The following is a 20726-nucleotide window of genomic DNA, read 5'->3' as shown; positions in this document are numbered from 1 at the left end:
TATTTACACACACATTACGTGTCAAAAAGGCAATTTTTTTTTCTGAAAGGTCTATTTCTCTGAGCTTTTGCACTGCGAGAAACAACACCAACCAATCACGTTGTGTGAAATGGACATATTCAAATAGGGCACGCCAATTGACCACAGTGGGCGTGGCCTTCAGGACATTACATTAAGTCTCATCAAACAGTAGTAATGATAGAAGTATTCTTTCCTGCAGCCTTTGCAAAATGCATCGTATGGATCTTGTAAGGCAGCAGTGACGTTTTTTGCATTTTGGCTGAATGTTCACCAGGACAAAGAACTTCATGTCAGTGATGGTTGGTTTCATTTTCCTCTGTATACGTTCATTTCAACATCAAAGCTATGCGTTATTGTTTGAAAAAATTTGCAACACTACTGTGCACGGTACAAAAAAAATAAAATAAACTACAACAGCCGTAATTAATTAAGGGTAGGGGCATAACAGTGCGCGTGTTTCTCAATAATGTTTTACTACGATAAGTATTTAATGTTATTTTTAGGCTATAATCAGGTTTAGTCAAATTTTCGGGAGAAACGGGACAGGATTTTGAATCAGCACAACTGCTCATATTTTGGATTGACGTTTTTGGCCACCCTATGTTTACCAGATGGAACTCATATTCCCTCTGATTGTATGAAATATCAATGAAATATCTTACAGTAGCTTAGGCTTTAGTTTTGACAGAATGCCAGACGCTGATCTGGGTCAGTTGGAATGTGGTAGTTGGTCCTCAGCCTGCCCCAATCTCTTTGAACCTTTTTATAGAAAAAAGTGTTGCAACTGTCACAAAATCACATGATTGCCGGTATGAATAGTTTGATTTGCGTGTCGTTTATTCATGAAGCCCCCGCTGTGTAGAGGCCTTAACAATGTCCAAAACAATGTTGGAACGTCCTCCACAAAAGCTTCACATTCGGGCCTCATCTATCTTGTGGGATGGGTCCAATCAGCAAGAGCGGGTGAATAAATGATACCAGCATGAATTGTAAGTGTGTGCTGGTGTGGAGCCGGGTGAGGGGAGGGCTGCTGGCTCAGGTTAATTAGGTGGTCTGGGAGCTTGGACCGGGTACTGACTGCACTATGTGTGAAGCTCCCTCTGGCCTGGGGGGGGATTTGTAGCCCCAAGACCTCTGGTGAGACTAACTTTGCCTCTGGCTGTGTATGCACCTCAAGTGTGTGTGTGTGTGTGTGTGTGTGTGTAGGGTTGTATGTGCACTAGACGTGTGTGATGTTGCCCTCAGGATGACACTGGTTGTAGCTTTGCACTCTCAGTGTTTAATGTTGGCATTTGTGCATTAATATACATGCATGTGTTTGTATGCATGCCCATTCCCAGGTGTGTGTGTGTGTGTGTGTGTGTGTGTGTGTGTGTGCTGTGTGTGTGGTGTGTATGGGGGGGTGGTGGTGTTTGCGCTCTGATCTGTGTGTTTTCCGATTTCTGTGTTGGACCACAGGATATGTACACAGGGCCCCTTCTCCCAGCGCCCCAATCTCATTACCAACGCGCCCTTCCCTCCACCATTTTACCCAACGCCATCAAGGCCTCGCCTCCTGGTGTTTGCATTGTAAATCAGGTCTGACAATAAGGCCATGATTAGATCCTACTCACATTCAGAAACACCTGATTTATTTATTCATCCTCCCCTCCCACACAGGCATCGAGATGCATAACATCTGACCAAGGTGACACAGCCCACTTCCAAATGTTATTCATTGCATTCCCAGGTCAACCTCTTAACCAACAAGCTCAAACAGGGCAGATTAAATGAGATTTTGATGGGAGGATGCGCAGCATGGCTGTTCGGCAGGTCCCCCCCCCTCTCATGCGTATACATGTGATACCAGATCTGGGATCAGAATGGGTGCTGCAATCGGTCACGGTTTCATTGGGAGAGTGAATCTAGCCTCAGGTGGAAAAACTGTGTTACGCCGTCTCTGTTTTCATGAATATACGCAAGATATTATTCATGTAAAAGCTTCCGGATTCTGAGAAGCGGATCCAATTGATCACTACGTGATCTGATCACAGCCTTTGCACTGTTGTTGTTTGGCTTTTTAAGAAACTGTCAGTGTTGGGATTGAGCTAATTTCTCTCAGAATTGCAGACTGCCTTTGTTAAATATTTCTATTATTTTATTTCCAAGCTGTGGGTAATGAAAGCAAATGGATTGTCTATCATGTGATTTAAAAGGCTTTTAATGGTTAGATAAAAACAGCATGAAGGCCCTAAGAAGAGCTGGCTTGGTAATCAATACTAAGTGAAGTAAACAAATGTTAAAAATCAATGTGATTTATTCAAAGATATTAAAACATTAGATCAAATAAATCAAATAAAACACAAACAAAACACCAAAAACACAAAAAGTATGTTCCTACACAACATTTACTCAAACAAAGAAATAAAGAGAGTTGAGGAGGAAGCAGGATTTCTAAAATAATTGAATGAAGATTCAGCTGGTGCCAAGAGTACAGACAATAAGTGACAGGAAAGGGCTTAGGTTTGGTTTAACATTAGCTGGAACACATATGAAGCGCTCAGTTTAGGGACACTTTATTTTCTGCATTATGGTGAACTGTTATGCACCAATTTATGGAAATATCTTAATTTATGTAAAGCAAAAATAAAATGCAGGTGACAAAATATTTAAATATAATGTAATAAAATGCAGTAAGGCTCTCGGGCATTCTGTATTGGTTTCAAATATTTATTATCCTGCATATCAACTTTTCTCATATCTCTTATGTTAGTGTCTGATGAGTCAACACACACATATAGGCATGATTTACCTCCCCTTTGCGTCTTTTGTTTGGGGGAAATTTAGCTATTGAGGCTTTCAGGGGGTCTGAACTGAATTGGACTGTAAGGATGAACAGAATAGAATTTGGTGCTCAAATGTCTCTGTGAGCTCACAAAACATGTCTTTTTTTTTTGTGCCATAACTCAAGAACTCCTTAAATAACTATGACAATATTACAAAATTGTCTAATAGGATAAAATAAAGTATTGATGAAAATAATGAACTGCCTGGTTGGTGGAGGCATACGACCATGAGGGGGTAATTCCAGTTATATGTTCATTCTTGCTAGGGCGGCTGTGGCGTAGTGGAGAGCAAGGTAGTTCTCCAATCAGAGGGTCGGTGGTTCGATACCCGGCCTCGGCAGTCGATGTGTCCTTGGGCAAGACACTTAACCCCAAGTTGTGAAGGCTTGCCATCGGTGTGGACTGGATGTGAATGAATGTTAGTTAGAGTCTGATGGTGGCACCTTGCATGGTAGCCTGTCATCAGTGTGTGAATGGGTGAATGATATGTAATATACTACTGACTGTAAGTCGCTTTGGATAAAAGCGTCTGCTAAATGACTGTAATGTAATGTAATGTAATACTTGCAGGGTCTTAAACACTCCTCATGCTACATGCCCTCCACTTCAGTCCTCACCCAGTCTTAGTTTGGTAGGAGAGTGAGTTGAGCTGTGTTCAAGAACGCTTTACAAATCAGAACATCACAGTCTTAGTGGCATCAAACAGCCAACTCACCAACGTGGGGTTATCTTTAGTTCCACGTGTGAGGATGAATGTACCTGTGTGTCTCAGTCGGCCCGGCACCTCCCGTTCACTGCCTCGTTAGTCGGATTTTGCAGAGCGTCAAGTGTTGATAATTCACCATGAGAGAGGGTCACATCTTTGTCTACCACAAGTCTTCTGCTTTTAATGATCTGGTGCTAAAAACCCAGCCGGGTCACAAGCTGGAGTGCAGGGAGTGTTCTCCATGATGCTCTCTGGTAAATCACAAGGAGGATCAGCTCTCTTTTCATCGCCTTGGTTCGGAACAGGAAGCGCTCCCCATCCCACATTCGAGAGAAGTTCAACATCGTACAATGAATCCACCCTCAAACCAAAGCAGACAAGAAAAAGCTTTGGACACGGTTGAAGTGTGGAGGCCAGAGGCAGTGATCACATCATACGTGACCAGATATGGATTTTCATTCCTCTGCCGGTGGTAAACGGGTTGAAACTGCAGCTATGCCACTGACTAACCTTACATCAATACAGCAGAGGGCCGTTCCATGCCTGAGAATCGTTGGAAAATTGAACGCTGAATAGACACAGAATCCGATGAAAGAGCACCACTGCCTCCAATCCAAATTCACAAAACCCTTTGATGTTTGTTGGAATAATTTAATGCCTACTTCTCATTTTCCATTTTATGCTTGCTTTTGAATTTTGATTGCGACTACAGGCACTTTTCACTTGATTTGCATTATGAACTCTGTAATAATTCAAAGGCCTTTGTTGAGGAACAAACATGTCATTTGTCCTCAAAATGAATTTAACCACTTATTGTGTGAGCGTACAGCATCGGTGAGTTCAGAGAGAGTGGTTGCCAGGCTGATTATTGTGGATTTGTCCTTTTAGTTTCATGGGGCAAGATTTTTTTTCTGCGTGTTTAATTTTACCGTTAAATTGAATGTCTGGTCTGTTAGTGTTTTTGCAGTGTTCTTGTATGTAAATTCATGCATCAGCAGCCGTTGCGTGGCATGTGTTTGTGCTCATATTATGTCCCCATGTGTGAATACAGTATTTATGGACGCTCCATTGCCTGCTCAAATTTGGCGTTTGGTGGCCCGTTCCTTGGAGGGCTGGGCGAAACTTGAGAGGCAGCCTAAAATACAGTGCAGTAATTGGAATTGCTTTATCTTCAGTCTCATCAATTAATGTGCAATTTTCCATTTAATCACTAACACGCTTGCTGCATTTGCAATTAAAATGAGGACTGATAACAGAGAAGATGCCTCTCAGCTGATACCGGTTGGAATGAGAACAGAAACCAGGATACGCAATCAGTACACCAAAATGACTCTCGGAGACATGCACATGGCACACAAACAAGTGTGAACACACACAGTGCAAACAGTCATGCAAACACACACACACACACACGCACACACGCATACATACTCAGCACACATACAAGGGGAGCACAGTATGACGTGATAAAACATGCAGATTTGCAGCTAAAACCCTAAATTACAACTTGCCAATGATGAAACTGAACCGGTATTTAACATCAAATGTTGGCAGCGGCGGTGGATTGGGATGCCACTCAAAGTGAGAAACAGCCTCAGCCAGTTGCCTCGTCTCTGACGGGGACAGTCAGAGACGTTGCCAGGGTCTGGGTCTCTGTGGATGGAGTTCGGTGGCGGGGAACTTCTGTCATGTATTGTTCTGATTTCTGAAGTGAGGGATGTTTGCTTCTCTTCCTGTTTGGCAGCAGGAACCTGAAAACTGCGGGGCTCAACACACAGATGTGTGAAACTATAGGAGGAGCATACGGCAGGATCACGATCCACGATCTTATCACAAATCTTTTACTACCAAACTTATTCCCCTATTCAAAAAAATGAAGAAAAAAAAGAGCCTTCAAGGTAACCAAACACCACACCAAATTCTGTGCTTAAATGTAACACTTTGTTTCTTTAAAGTTTCTTTAAACATTTATTTTTTCAAAATCCACATGAAGCACTCTTTACTTGATTTAGATTCACCCAACAGCAATTATTTCAAAAGAAAATGTCTCTTTTATATCATGAGTGGTGTGTTAACTGCATGACAAATTAATCCGAGCACTGACAAACAATGCAGCATTTAAAAGGCTATTTTTCAACTCCAAATACATAAAACACAGTTGGGCTACATTACATCACTTCCAGGGGAACTTCACAGAGAACAATGGGGATCAGTTTTAACTGAATATTCTCTGGCCTAGCTAAACACCAAACCTGCCATAAGGTTAGGGTGACTTAACCCCGACACTGTTTGAAACTGATATCTGTCCTCGACCAAAGAAATCCCAGTCGACCAACACTCTAATAATGTTAAACGACTAATCGTTTAGTTAATTTAATCGATGGAGCACACAAAAACACCTTTTTAAATGTTGTGTTTACCAGAGATGTCTTCATCATTTTCATATAAAAATATCTTAGTCGACTAAGAACAAATAATAACTAACCATTTAGTGGACTGAACAACTAAAACAGAGCAGCCTTATAGACAAAGTCATCACTCACCTGTCTCTCATCCTCTCACACAGTGCTGATGTCTGGTAGTATAATCCTTATATATAATCATCACAGACTCTGGCTGCTTAGTGCATTCCATATGGGGAGATTTTGATATAGCAGCAGTGCTATGCCGCTGAATGCAGGGGAAACACTGTAGCCAAAGAACTGCAACTGATAACAGTGCACATTCTAATGATCTCTGTATAGGCGGATCAAGGAGACATTTTATCCTTTGTGATCTAATATCGTCATATTGCACACTCTAAGGTAGTCGTGTTCATTTCTGCCAGAATCAAAAACTCAGTCATGTTCCTGTGCTATTCCTGTGTAGTGTGTACGTGGTACTCATGTAGTGAGTACTTTATGGTATATTTCAATTTGTATAATATCAGTAAATTATGTTCCTTTTATAGTACTTCTGAGATCCTTGAATGGCTATTGTTGGATTCTTAAAGTTCTCTTTCATCAGTCCTTAACTCAAAACTCTGTCACATACTGTAAATCCTGGGCTTTAGCGGTCCGGCACATTTACTGCATATCTTTATTTCCTGAAGCGATAGCTCTGAACCGATGGTTGCGACCAGCACAGAGATTTCTCTCTGATGTTCCAGCCGCGTTTCTTTCGCTCACAGCCGAGCGTGTCCCTCCACGTCAATACCATTCAGTCCATGTGTGCCGTTCCATTGTAATTGCTGCCTGCCTTTCATGGCCACACAAGGCTCAATGTGGCATTAGAAGAGATATTTCCAATAAGTCCAGTGGCTCAAGGTATCCAGCCAACATCTGGACTGTGATGTCGGGGTTTGCATTCATCTTTTATAAAGGTTAAATCAGTTTTTTTCAACGTTTTTTATAAGTTTACCCTTTAACATTTATAAAAACAACCTCCCCCCTCAGGTCAAACAGCTAATTTACAGCACATTTCCATGCAGTGTGTACACATAGGTTATTTGTAGCTTCAGGATGGAGCACCTGCTGAGCCCGCCTATAGTAAGTTGGGGCAACGGCAGGGGGTCCGTGTGTGTGTGTATGTGTGTCTGTGTGTGTGTGTGTGTAGTGTACCCCTGAACCAATTAGCTCCTTCAGTGGGGGTGGGCGGGATGGTTACAGCGGTGTTCCACAGGGTACCGCCCTGAGCCCTGTGGGGTCCCGGCCAATAGCAATTAGAACGCCGACAAGAGCCCTAATTAGCCCTCTTGATTGGCTCGGTAACGGCGCCACAACAACATCAGCAGCCAACGCATAGAGGCGACCAAGGTCACTCCACCAAGACACACTGCTCTAAAGCCAGCTGAACCGTAATTAGTAAACAAGCACGGCGGCCGGTAATTGGCAAACAAGTGGTCGGGTTTGTTTGCGGCGTCGTTATGAACCCGTTGGTTTGTAAAGTATTTTTGTAAAGATGGCTCCGTGTCTGAGTCGACTTCGTTGCTTTGTTTTCTCTCTGCTCAGCAGCCTTTATAGATCACTGAGGGGACTGAGACTGAGGGGAGACAGAGCAGAGAAATGAATTAGTAAATGGATAAGGGAGAAGAGAGGACTGAGAATTATTATTTAATCACAGCAGCACCTGGTGGCTGCTGCTGTAATAGACTTTACTTTCACTGCTTGCACTGGATTAATGTCGCCCTTTCTTTTTTGTCTCTTTCCTAGTCTAAATGTGAAGCTATCCCATGATGCAACATGCGTCCCCAGCACCTGCAGTGACAATGATGGCCACCCAGAGCGTTCCTCCACCATCGTACCAGGAGAGCCAACAGGTCAGAATTTAACCTCATGGTAGCGCCCCAAGAGAGAATGTTAAAGGCCCTGAGAAGCTATATTTCTCACATTTTTACTGGGAGTGATGGGGTCCGACACAAATATAGTATTTTCTGTCAAAGTTAGAACAGTCTTGATTATTTCGGTAGATTTTTGTGTGTCATCTGTGCTCTTTATACTGGGTTGAAGTGGGCGAGGCTCAGGTGAAAACTGGTGATTTCATATGTTCTTGTTCAGCAGTCTGACTTTGGCTTAAGTCTTCACCATTATTTGATGATATCAATAAACTGAAGCAATTAGCATTTAGTTTTTTCTTTTCCAAACTCGAACATAAATCGTTGCTCATTTAGTCATGATTATTTATATGCAGTGTTAATTTAAGAAACAGGTAATTTAAATGACCCTTTATTTTTAGAGCAGGCAGCTAATATTCTTTTGTGCAAGAAACCATTAAGTTAATGCTCCTACCAACCAACACGCTCATGATAATCAGTAAATTATACAAATATCACTGTAAGTCTAGGAATGTGTTTATGGGAAACAATAAATTCCATATACAGTAAACGGTAGACTCTGTGGTAGTATTTAAGTAATATGTACAACAGTATGTACAAGTATAATAATAACACTCATACTTTGTATGACTCCCATATGTCTATAATGCAATATAAACATACTAATAGTGTGTTTAAATCTGCTAACAGTATACAGTTATGCTTCTAAGCACTCATAAATATTCATAATGCTTTATAACAATAGTATACTTATAATAACACTATAAGGTCCAGAGTCATAATACTTTATAATTGCTGGTCAGGATCATAATGTATAATAATTCCCATGGTGGATAACATTACAAAATGTATTATTATCACTGTTATAATTCATTATAATGTGTTCATTGTTTGTTTCACAAATACTTTATGTGTAATGATAATAATAACAATAAACTACGCCTTCCTTTTTGCCAAAAAGTCATCTGCTAACGAAAAACAGTTTGTCATCTTTCATAGTGATGTAACTAATGTTTCCAGTGAGGTTGAACTCCCTTTTAGAACTCTTACCAACAAACTGTTATAAGACCAATAGCAGAACAAAAATACACTATTCACATTACAAAGCATATGAACATATATAACCATGATATACAGCTGAGATCCCAAACGGAAGTCTCTACAGGAATATTAAATAGATTTTTCATGAGGTTGAATTGTATTTTCAATTAAGACAAGAGTGATATGTCAAAATGTGAGGATCAGAGGTCAAGCCCCAGCCGGTCGTGTTCAACACAACACGTGATGCCACCAACAGGTCAGTGTGATTACTGTAGCCTTAACTGTGGCTGTGTGTAACACTGCAGACCCTCCCATGGAGGGGAGGTGGAGCGGGTTCACCCGACCGCCTCTAAACCCTCCTCCTCGTCCATACCACCTCTGTCTGCTTTCGCCCAGAGGATTAGTGCCGTGGGAGAGCTCCCGAGCTGCAGTCTGCACGCTCGGCAAATGCAAATGAGAGCTAGTTAAGTGTGAAGAAGCTAATTTATTTCCCATTTGGTGCTGGGATTAAGACTTGAAGAATCCTCCCACCCCACCCCGACTCAAAAAAAAAAATAGATGGGGGTTGTTTGACTCATTTTCCCAGCGAGAACGACTGAGAGATGAACGTGTAAGGGAGAGAGATGAAGAAGACAACAAATTGTGTTCGTAAAGCATGTCACCCAACAAATAACACCAAAAGAACAGATTCTCACATGATTCCTAGTCGAGCCACCAGTGCTACTGTACTTCTCCAGAGCAAAAGAAATACAGTATGTGTGAGTCAGCTGTATGGCAAGTTGTGAACATATTCCTAATTGAATATTTATCATTTAACAGGAATCTATAGACGACCTGAGCATGCCTTGTTCAATTACTGGATCTATCCTATCTCATTCATTTTGCTTAACAGCTCCATTACGAGGCTACTGACCTGTCAGGCAACAATGATTTATTCCAGCTCCATCCTCATTCCTAGTCTGTCGGCGTCAGATGCATGTTGCACTTTATTGCTTTTGAGAACTGATTAAAAAATGACTTAGACCTCACAAGCAGCTGCTTGCTCATTGCAAGAGGTAGAAGGAATCCATGTTAAGATGTTACATCGGTGATAAACCTGCTATTTTGGTCATGTGATTTTCATGTTTGGCCCGATTGACAGGAGGAGCAGAGTTATTTATAACTAGCTCTGTACCAAAGTATCCATTTCACTCTCCCCTGCTTTCCAGCCCTTTAAACGTTGTTTTTTTTGTGTGTGAAATTAATTCATGTCATTATAATTTGGCGAACCGTTGTTTTTTGTCAGGGTACATTCACACAGAACGTTAATATTACACCGGGAAAAGCAAAAACTTTTTTTTACAGAGTGAGTTAAAATTTTCAAAGCTTCAGCACCAGAAATAATCAACCAATCACTTTGTGCGTTATTCAAAATGTACACAAATCGACAAAACACAGAGGCTCCTTAGTAGACAGCCTCAGGTTCTGCTGAGTGGAGCCAATGCTTCATGTCTTAAAACTTGCATTCTCTCTAATGTCCATCAGGGGGCGACTCCTCTGGTTGTATAGAAGTCTATGAGAAAATGACTCTACTTCTCTCTTGATTTATTCCCTCAGTAAACATTGTAAACATGAGTTTATGGTCTCAATCTCTAGTTTCAAGTCTTCAATACAGCATGATGTTCATTTAGTAAATTATGGTCCATTTAGAGTCAAATAGACCATAAAGCAGGGGATGCTTTAGGGCGGGCTTATTGCCTCTACAAATAACAAGATGCCGAGGGCGGAATCGCAAAACTCGAGGCTTCAAAACGGCAGTCTGCAAACCAATCGGTGACGTCACAATGACTACGTCAACTTCTTATTTACAGTCTATTCAATTCAATTCAGTTTATTTTGTATAGCCCAGAATCACAAATTACAAATTTGCCTCAGAGGGCTTTACAATCTGTACACATGCGACATCCTCTGTCCTTCCTTCATGCTCCATAGTCTGATACAAGATGTCAAACTTTATACCTCTCAACCTTGAAAAAGGCAGTGCAGACCAGATCCATCCCTTCTGTTCAAAACTTTCACAATAATAGCATTAGACATATACAGTACATTGCTTAAGTGTTTACGAGAGGAAACTCAAATTCACTTAGAACATTTCACTAAAAGGAAACTCAATAAAAAATCTTACTGTACCTTAGAATATATAAAAAATGATCTAGGACAGAGGGTCAATAGGATCCTGCTAGTTGGTCGTTTGCCTAGGCAAATCTACTCAAATCTTTATTTGAAATGTCTTGCATCTGTTGCAAATTTGGATCGCTGCGGGTATGAATGGTTTTAATGCGAAATAATCCCAGACAATTATTTTGCAGTTCATGTTGTTTATTCGTCACATCCCCAGTTGTTAAGGCCTTTAAGCTAAAGAAACCAACCTGAAACCATGTGAACAGTAACAAAATAAACCATAGTTTGATTGCAAAGTCATTGTTGTTGTTTTATGTGTCCGCAGATGACGGGCACCACTCAGCAGAACACCAAGACCCCACAGGTCCACATCCCAGCAGCCTCTGCAGCAGGAAATACCTCTGTCAGCGTGACCCTTGACCCCCAGGCCCAGCTTGAGTCTGACAAGAGGGCCGTTTACAGGTTGGTTCAATCTACCATGAGAGGTTCATGTGTCATCATACTTCTGTCCACGGTGAATGATGCACAGCCATGAAACTCTAGCTGGTATTCACTTTGTCTTTTGGTTAATAGATGTGTCTGCTTGTCAATGTGCACCATTCTGCCCTTGAATTTCCCTTCTCTTCTCTTTCCTTTGAAATGATTATTGCATTTTCTCTCTATCCTAACACCAAAAATTTTACTAAATTGCCTTGATGTGCTACTTGCTTATGAAGGCCACAATCGCTGGTGTTGTCTTTAATTAATATGTTCCCTCAAACAAGCCATGACTTAAAGGCTATTTTAAAACTGAACTTGAAGGGCCTCCTTCAATTTTCACTTAGTGTCATTTATAAACCAAAGAGCACCTTCAATAAATGCTTTCACTCATCAAAGCCCAGCAGAAGCACCCTCAATTTACTTTTTCTTTGAATTTAATAAATTGCCTTTGAAATAAGCATTTGATATGCTGGCAGTAGTCAGGCTGTTCCTCTGACTCCTGCATAGTGTACACTGGGAGAGGCTCTGATGACTCTTGAGTATTAGGGTGACACAGTGAATGAATGCTCTCTAATGCTTTAGAGTCATGGTAGTGGGCAGCACGTTTTCACTCCCAACACGTCAAATACAGATGCTTGGTCAGTGGCCGACGGAAGGGAAACTTACCAAGCTACAGTGTTTGACATTGGGAGTGAGACAAATAAACCAAATACACAATTAAAAAACAAATATATATATATATTTCATCATAGAGTTGTTTTGTGTAAGGTTCCAGACTCAGATTGTAAAACACAGTTTATTTCTCTTTCACGCCAACAGTCATTTTCAAAGGTAAGCATCAATCTCCAAGTGGTAAAGACCTTATTTTGGAATTAAACTAGTAGTTGGCTAATACGTCTTGGTCAAGGTAAAGTCCAAATATAGACATGATGAACCATACTGAGGGAGACACTGCACTTTTTTAAGACTTCAACATGTTTTAATTTGGGGAAATAATCCTTTTTCATTCTCAAAAATATTAGTGCACTTTCTCTGAAGGGCCAGTGTGTAGGATTTGGTGGCATCTAGCGGTGTGGTTGCAGATTGAAACCGACTGAATACCCCTCTGTTGACTCCTCCTCCCTTTTCAAGACTGTGGTAATGTGAGTTGCAGAGGGAAAATTGTGGTAACGACATTACCAGCAACATAAAAACACAGCATTTCGGCTCACGTTCACTACACTACAGTGGCCTTCCTTTGATGGGAAAACGTAAAAGGCTCTCTAAGCACTTTCTAAGCTAACGAAAACATGATTCTTAAGTTTCAGGTGATTATACACTAATAAAAACATAGTTTTGAATATTATATTCCATATCCGCTAATAGATCCCTTGAAAAGCTACACACTGTTCCTGTCAGTTAACTTTCAGATCAATTTGGACCAAGTTAAACCATTGTGAAATATTGTGTGACAATTTTCATGCTGAGGTGTAGATAAGCTTTTTGCCTTTTTTTTTTTCTTTTGTCACCCTTATTTTAGGTTTACAGATCAGCCCACAGACATGTGTTCCAAACTGTATTTTTTTATTTACCATGTAGAAGCCCTGGAAGGCACCACCTCGTTAGGAGAGGAAAATAAGCAAGAAAATCTCTGCTGGGTGAAACCCAAAACTCTAGTACAAAAAAATCACTCCTCTCTCAGCTTATCACTAGAATATTGATGCACCCTTATAATGAGCTTGTATTATCTATTTATGAAGTAAATTATTCAAAATACAGACATTTTTAATCGAGCCGGTGTCAGCAACAAACCAACAATTTACTGGATTTGTTGAGTGGAATGAGACAAGAGGCCACCCAGCGGGCGTCTGGTGCTGCCCGTCCTGTGACCATGACACTGCACACCGTGCCGGGTCCGTCTGTCTCGGCTCCTCGGGTCCCACCCGCGGTATCCAACACTGCTGTTTGGAGGAGGTGCTATGGCCCCCGTGCTCAGTCTTGAGGCGAGCTGCTGTATAGTCCTCGGCGGCTCCTCTGAGATACAAGGCTGCCTTTGATGTGAGCAGCCATGTTTGGAGCAGCTCCGGGTGGTGGTGGTGATATCGGGCGAGGGGGGTGTCTCAGTCCAAATCAGCCCCTCTTCCACTTCCACATGGGCTTTCTCCACTTTCCTCCTCTTCCTTCCTTAAACACACACACACACACACACACACACACACACACACACACACACACACACACACACACACACACACACACACACACACACACACACAGGAAAGCAAGAACAGAAGAAGCTCACAGTAGCAGCTAAACAAAAACAGGAATGTTTGCAGCACCGATATAGACCCTAATATTATAAGTTAATTTCAATGTGGTCTCTCTTGTTGTTTTCTTCTAGAGAGAATATATTAACGTTAATAATGCTCATGTGCTTTATTAGCATCTTGATTGGAGTGCCTCTATAAGAGCCGGGATCTGTGTATCCTTTCTTTGGTGTGTTAATTAATGTAAAACAGTTTGAAACATGCACAGCAGAAGTGGACCTGCAGCAATGTGTATTGATTGTGTCTTACATGGCATTGAAAGGAATGGAAACACACTGAGCTTCCACAAAGAGGAGGACGATGTAGATGCATACGCAATGCATGGGTTAAAGAAATAGTTTAACATATTAGGACTGATTATACTCTCTTTCTTTCTTTCTGAGAGTGAGATGAGGATCGTCCTCATGTCTGTATGTATGGAGCTACAGTCAGGACATGGTTAGCTTAGCATAAAGACTGACAGCAGGGCAACACAGCTAGCCTGGTTCTTCTCGTAGGTGCCTAGTTAACATGTATTCCAAGTGTATAACTTAGAAACAAACAGAAACGTAAAATAAGAAATGATGGCAGTGTTTAGCAGATAGGCCGTAAACCCAATCCGGCCCTTGGACAGAATTATTTCCCCCCTGACGAGGTTTTGCTGTCGTATTTTGCATTTAAATTTTAACATGAATTATGCTATGGATAAAACATTCTGAGGCTCTGACAGTAAACAGAACTATCATCTAATAATAATCAATGCACCCATGCGAGGTGAGGAATGCAAACCGAGGCTGTAGCGCCTCATTCACAGTCATTCAGTGCAAGATAAATAACATGGATACATAATATAATCTGTTTAAATGAACCAGTAACCCTTGAGCCCATACACGGTTTAATTACATGACTTTGCCTATTTGACTGAAACAGGTTTATTCCTCACAAATGAAATTATGTTAACATTATTTCAATGCAGGACTTTTAAAGTGGTCAGATCGCTGTACTGTTCTCACAGACATAACAGCCTTTTCCCACTCGTCTTTACTGTTCCTTCTATGTAGATCAGTCATTGTGTTACGTCTTAAGTTTATTCATGCAAACATCCAACAGCCTACAGGGCAACAACAATTTGGTTGGTGTTGCAAATGCAAGACATACAGTAAAGCTCCTGTTTCTCTCATTGACTGCAGTTCCTTGCCGTGTAGTGTGAACTACAGATAAGGTTGTATTACCAACCAACCAACTCTGCTCCCAGCAGACCACATGACCACAGGACAATAATAACATAATAACATGACAATAGAAACCTGTGCAATAATGGTTAGAAAAGTTAAAAGTAGTTGAAATAGTTGTTGTTTTTTTCTCTGTCTGTAAATATAGTATTTCAGTTATTGTTGTTTTTTCTACTGTTTTTTTTATTGCTTATTTATAATACTTGTTTTTATTTATTTTTATTTTTCATTTTTTATTTTATTATTTTTTTTTTATTTTATTTTTTATTTTTATTTTTAGCTTGTCTTCTTCTACTATGTCTCTTGTGTGCACTTTACTCTGCGCTGTTGTAAATCTGCAAATTTGCTGTACTTAACACGGGACTAATAAAGGATTATCTTATCTTATCTTATCTTATTACAAGTTGTTAGCTTCACTTATAGTTGTGTTAAATTGCTCCCCATGGTGGTGAGCCGGGCAGAGGGGACAGTGAGGTGGATGGAAGAGGAGGATCTGAGGGAGCGGGTGGAGGTGGCAGTGTGAAGGAGATCAGAGGTAGGGAGGGGCAAGGATGGCTTTAAAGGTATGAAGGAGAATTTGGGTTGATAATGAAGTTGATTGTATAAACAACTAGCTATTACTGCTTCTAGTCTTGATGCTAAGCTAGGCTAACTTCATCCTGATTCCAGCTCTGTACTTAACACAGTCATGAAATTGATATCCATCTTCTCACCTCACTCACAATTAAGCATATTTCCCAAAATGCTAAACTATTCCTTATATTATTATTTTATATTATATTTTTTTCAGGGAAAATATAAATACACGTGACATTAGTTATTTGAAAATAGAAGTCCATGTACAACATATTTACCTTCTCCAGATATATAACATTTAACTAGCTTAACATAAAGACAGATTTTTTGATGTACTGTATGAGATTTTGCATTACCTCTTAAACTCTGTCTCATATTCACTGTTTGTTCTTATACATACTAAAAGCAGTAAAGCGCAGTCATTTGTAACCACCCACATGATTGTGAGCCGGGACATGCAGGTCTGACTCTAAAGCTGAGTTTCCGCCTGTTCAGCTCAGTTTGTTATGAGGTAACAATGTACACATGTAGAACAGTTATTTTCAGGTTTCCATTAGAAGTTTTTTTTGGGATAGTACCTGGTATTTTTTGGTACCATCTTGGTCCAGGTTCCAAGCGAGCTGAGCAGATACTTCAGGGTGTACTGCAGACCACGGAATTTTTTAGAGAGAATCATCAGTTGCATGACACGGGACATCCTGCAGCCACCCGCCTTCTTTAAATAGCCAAGCTACCCAACAATAGCGATCGCAATATTTTAATCACTTGACCTGGCTTTTTGAAAAAAATGGCAGCTGTGTCGAATAATTCAATTCAATTCAGTTTATTTTGTATAGCCCAGAATCACAAATTACAAATTTGCCTCAGAGGGCTTTACAATCTGTACACATGCGACATCCTCTGTCCTTCCCTGTCAATGCAGTTTCACACAGAGGATCATAGAGAATCACACCTTCACTAAGGGGGCACTATCTGCAGACAAGTCAACATTCATTTATTAAATATAACTCAACTGAACCAAGCTTGCACAGGCGCACTTATGGCTCGTGTTACTGGATCTTCATAGGACAATGCACAAAAAAAATACTTTTTGTCAGGTGTCATGCAAACCTTTTCATGAGGATACATTAATCAGTTAGTAAGATGATTAATTATTTTAGAAAATGTTTTAAGTAGCCATTTAGTATTTACACTTTCACAAAATCTATTTTAAGAGTATCAGGGTCCATATTTTGTTCTTTTACAGGCAAATGTTTTATTATCCGTGTCTGTATGTGACACAATAAGAGGATCGTTTAATAAGTCGCTTGCCAGTTAAATGGTGCTATGGAGACAGGCGAGCCTGCTGAGTCTGTAAATGTGTAGGATGGCCAATTAAAATGTTGTGATCAACAGTGAAACAGCACTGAGGATTCACCAGCATGTGCTGTTAAAATATGATTATTTGTAGCTCTTAAGTGAAATTACTTTCTGTTCCATTACCCAGAGGAGGCAGAGCACGTTAGAACTTTTGGAATCGTTTTTTTACCCATGCAAGGAGCTAATGACTAAACGCACCTTGTTACCTTGTTATAATAGCAATTAAATCTGACTTTGCAAGTCACCGTCTCCCACAGTGAGTCAAATTATGCAAAAAACACAAAAAAAACACAAATAGCACTCTTTTTCTTTTAATAGAAGTCTACTCCGCCAGTGTCCCTGCCTCTACACAGTGCTCATATGGGGGCTGTAGACTTTGAAAGGAGAAAAGCAGGGAGAATCAGCTCCTCTGCCATTTTTCTTTAATTATTTTTGCTCAGGAAGTCTGTGTGGGCTTTAATGTTTCTCTTCACTAATTGCTAGAATGCTAGCTTTATGAGGAGATGTGTGGTTTCCTCTCTCTCCATCTCCCTGTCTCTGTGCCTACTTCGTTATTAGCACTGTAGTAAATGTGTGATAGGGTAATTAGCCTAATGAGTTGTGGCATTTACAATAAAGATCCTTCTGGATTCTGTGCATCTTATTAAAAAGCCGGTGAGGCTTTTGTTTTTGTGTGTTGCGAATGTGGCGGTCTCAGCTAATGGAAGCTGATTCGGCTCAGAAATGGAAACGTTAACTTAATTAAAACAGACATCATAATAGTCCTTTTTTTTAAAAACAGAAATGTCCTTGTGATGCTTGGAAACAACTCGGGCTGAATAGCTGTGTTTATCAGAATGAGCTGCTTTAAGGTCACACTTTGAATTCTGCCTATTGTTTAGAGTTAACTGCTTGCTTGCTTTACATGTAGAGAACTTAGGGGAACAGTGATAAGCAGTAAGACAAGAGTGTTCCTCATAAGTCCTCACAGGCAGTATGAAGGGTTTTACAAACCAGGGGGCGTGACGAAGACACCACACTAAAATGTCATATATGTCTGGGGCTTTTGTTGTGAAAGGTAAGAATGGAAAGGAGAGGATCTGGTCTGCGCTGCCTTTTTCAACATTGGAAGATTGACGTCTTGGCTTGTACTACGGAGCCTTCCGTGTTGTAGTTTTATAAATATCGGCATAACTCAACTTGTTTGATAGCACGTGATTGGTGGATGCCTTACTTTGCGGTACGAAAGCTCAGAAAAATCGGTCTTGTACTAGAAACAAATCATGTAGCTTCTTCGCCCAGTAATATTTGCGTTACTCCTGACAGAGAGCTATTACCTGACTTATCTAGGAGAACATTAGATGTATTATTTACAAGAAACAATTTTTCTCACATATTGAACTGTTCTTTAAAGACAGTTGTCAATGATATGCAACACACTGCATCAGGAAGTGTCGGAAAACAGGACTCAGATGTGATTTATTCTGGGTTTTGACAGTGGTGGATCCAGTTTCAAAGCTGCCCGTGCTGCAGTGCAGAGCCCTGTATGGTGCATATTATCATTCACTCCCCTCCATAGTGGGTCTTTGCTGAAAGCCTCTCCCATGCTGGTCAGACTGGGTTTTTGCATTGAGACTGGATTTAAGGGTTTGTGTGTGTATTTGAGGGAAGGTTAACATGCCGTCACGCTGACAGTTGCAGAACTCCAAGACGTGCAGGAATTCATCCAGCCTCGGGTGTGTTTATGCTTCTATGTGGGACTCGTCGTTAATGGCGTGAACATTTGAAGACCTCTTATGTCGTACACGACAGGAGAGAGCGCGTTTAATTTGCCACGTCCAAGGATGCCGCCGGCCACATTTGTGCCCGCCCGTGTGTTTGTCTGCCTCTGTAATGCACCATAAAGTCTGTTTATCCTCGACCGCCACCATGCATCAATGCGCCCTCCGCCGCCGCGCTGCTTTTTCTTCCAGCGGTGCAGAGACTGGCCGTCTGACGGGCTTAAAAGAGGCTGGGCCTCCTGCATTTAACAGGTCAGCGTGTGCTGGTGCTCAGCCGCTGCTGAGCGCAGGAAACTGTGTCAGAGCTCAAGTGGTTTTATTGGCTGTTTCTGTCAGATACCCGTTTTTTATGAGTTTCCTCTCTGCTTGAGTTTGGGTGAGAAAGGAAGTCCACAATTTTTTACTTGGGCAAATTTAGTAATCTGTGTTATTTTTTCTTAGCACAAGAATGGCTCAAAGCAAACAGAGAAGAGAATAAAACACCATTTGGACTTCAAGTAGTGCCCTCTGGAAACAATGTTATCTTAATTTCTCTGTTTCTTTGAACTTTGGCTAGATGCAGGATCTATATATGATTGCTTTTTCAAACATCTCTGACTGATTCTGTATATATGTATAAATGCCCCAATTCTGCCTTTGGGTTTGTGTCTTCTTTAAATTTATGTTTGTATTATTGCAATGTAACTTAATACAAAAATGTGACAAATTAAACAGACGTTAATGAAAGAAAATAAACAGACAATAGCATAAAACAGTACGACACAGCGACGCATACAAACTAATATTTTTTAATTAATTTTTTAATATAACAAAAGTTTTTTATTTGTTTTTGATACATTCATACATGTACAGAAATGTCTTTCTTTACATGTATGAATGTGTTATGTATGTGTTGTGTATTAATATTTGCGTACATGTGACAAGAGGAGGAGTGTAATAATAATGGCAGCATGGGTTTTGCAGGTTAATTCAGCCCCATGGAGGAGGCAGTCAGGGAGGACGAGTACTTGTACAAGTACTGTACTTTAGTTTTCATCCCATGGGCGACCTCTTGACCTTTAGGAGGGAGCTGGTCTATTGGACATATTTTGTTTTTATAGATTGATTTAAAGGATTGCAATAAATGGAAGAACACCAAAACTGGAAAGTTGTAACAATGACAAAATTACGTTGTATAATGAATACAAGGGAAGTTGGTGACAACAACAAAAGAAAGGATCTGTGATGGGTGTGTGCATGCAGTACCCTTTTTACTCATGTCCCATCTGTATACATCTGCTGTGGTCATGCCTGGTGTTGGGAGAGATGTTGCAAACCACAGATGATAAGGAAGTCCAAAGTTCAGGACAAAACAGGAGAATGAAAAGGGGAGTTTGAAAAGGAGACAGGATTTATTCAGGTAATGCCAGGGGTTCTATTTCTGTACAGTATGTACACACTCACACTCACACACACACACACACACACACACACACACACACATACACACACACACACAAGACCTTACACAGGGTGTGCTTCAGACATGTAGCCTGGGGAAACGAGGGCCTTGTAGGGAGCAAACACAGCAGGACTCCTCCACATACTGGCTTCTAATATACGGGGCTGCAGCAGGACTGATTAGGCTGGCGAACAGTGGGGAGCAGTTTCTCTCTCTCTTTCTCTCACTCTCCAACTCACACACACACATCCACATAAACACATACCTTCAAGCCCCACCCCCAACTCTTTCTGTACCCCCTTGGTGGCCTGCCCGATTATTACAAAGCAGGCAAACATGACTTATTTCTGTAGACACTGCTTTGATTTGAGCTGTTTTTTTACAGCTCTGCATCTGAAGGTTTAACATTTTTCTGATAACTCCTGTAAATAATTCCTGTCGACGTTGGAAGTTCATTGACGATGAAAACAATTGTTGCCGGAAAATCTCAGTAACTCTTGATTCTAAAACACAATGGAGTTGCATAAG

The 20726-nt window shown here is 40.8% G+C and overlaps 1 pseudogene; it reads left to right on the top strand.

Moving 5' to 3' along the window:
• LOC129113833 (uncharacterized) overlaps positions 1–20726 on the top strand; it is a 107325-nt pseudogene that overhangs the window by 47432 nt on the left and 39167 nt on the right.

Source organism: Anoplopoma fimbria, chromosome 24, assembly GCF_027596085.1.
Source record: "Anoplopoma fimbria isolate UVic2021 breed Golden Eagle Sablefish chromosome 24, Afim_UVic_2022, whole genome shotgun sequence".
In the NCBI taxonomy this organism is placed as follows: domain Eukaryota; kingdom Metazoa; phylum Chordata; class Actinopteri; order Perciformes; family Anoplopomatidae; genus Anoplopoma; species Anoplopoma fimbria.
This window is presented reverse-complemented; position numbering and strand designations above follow the sequence as displayed.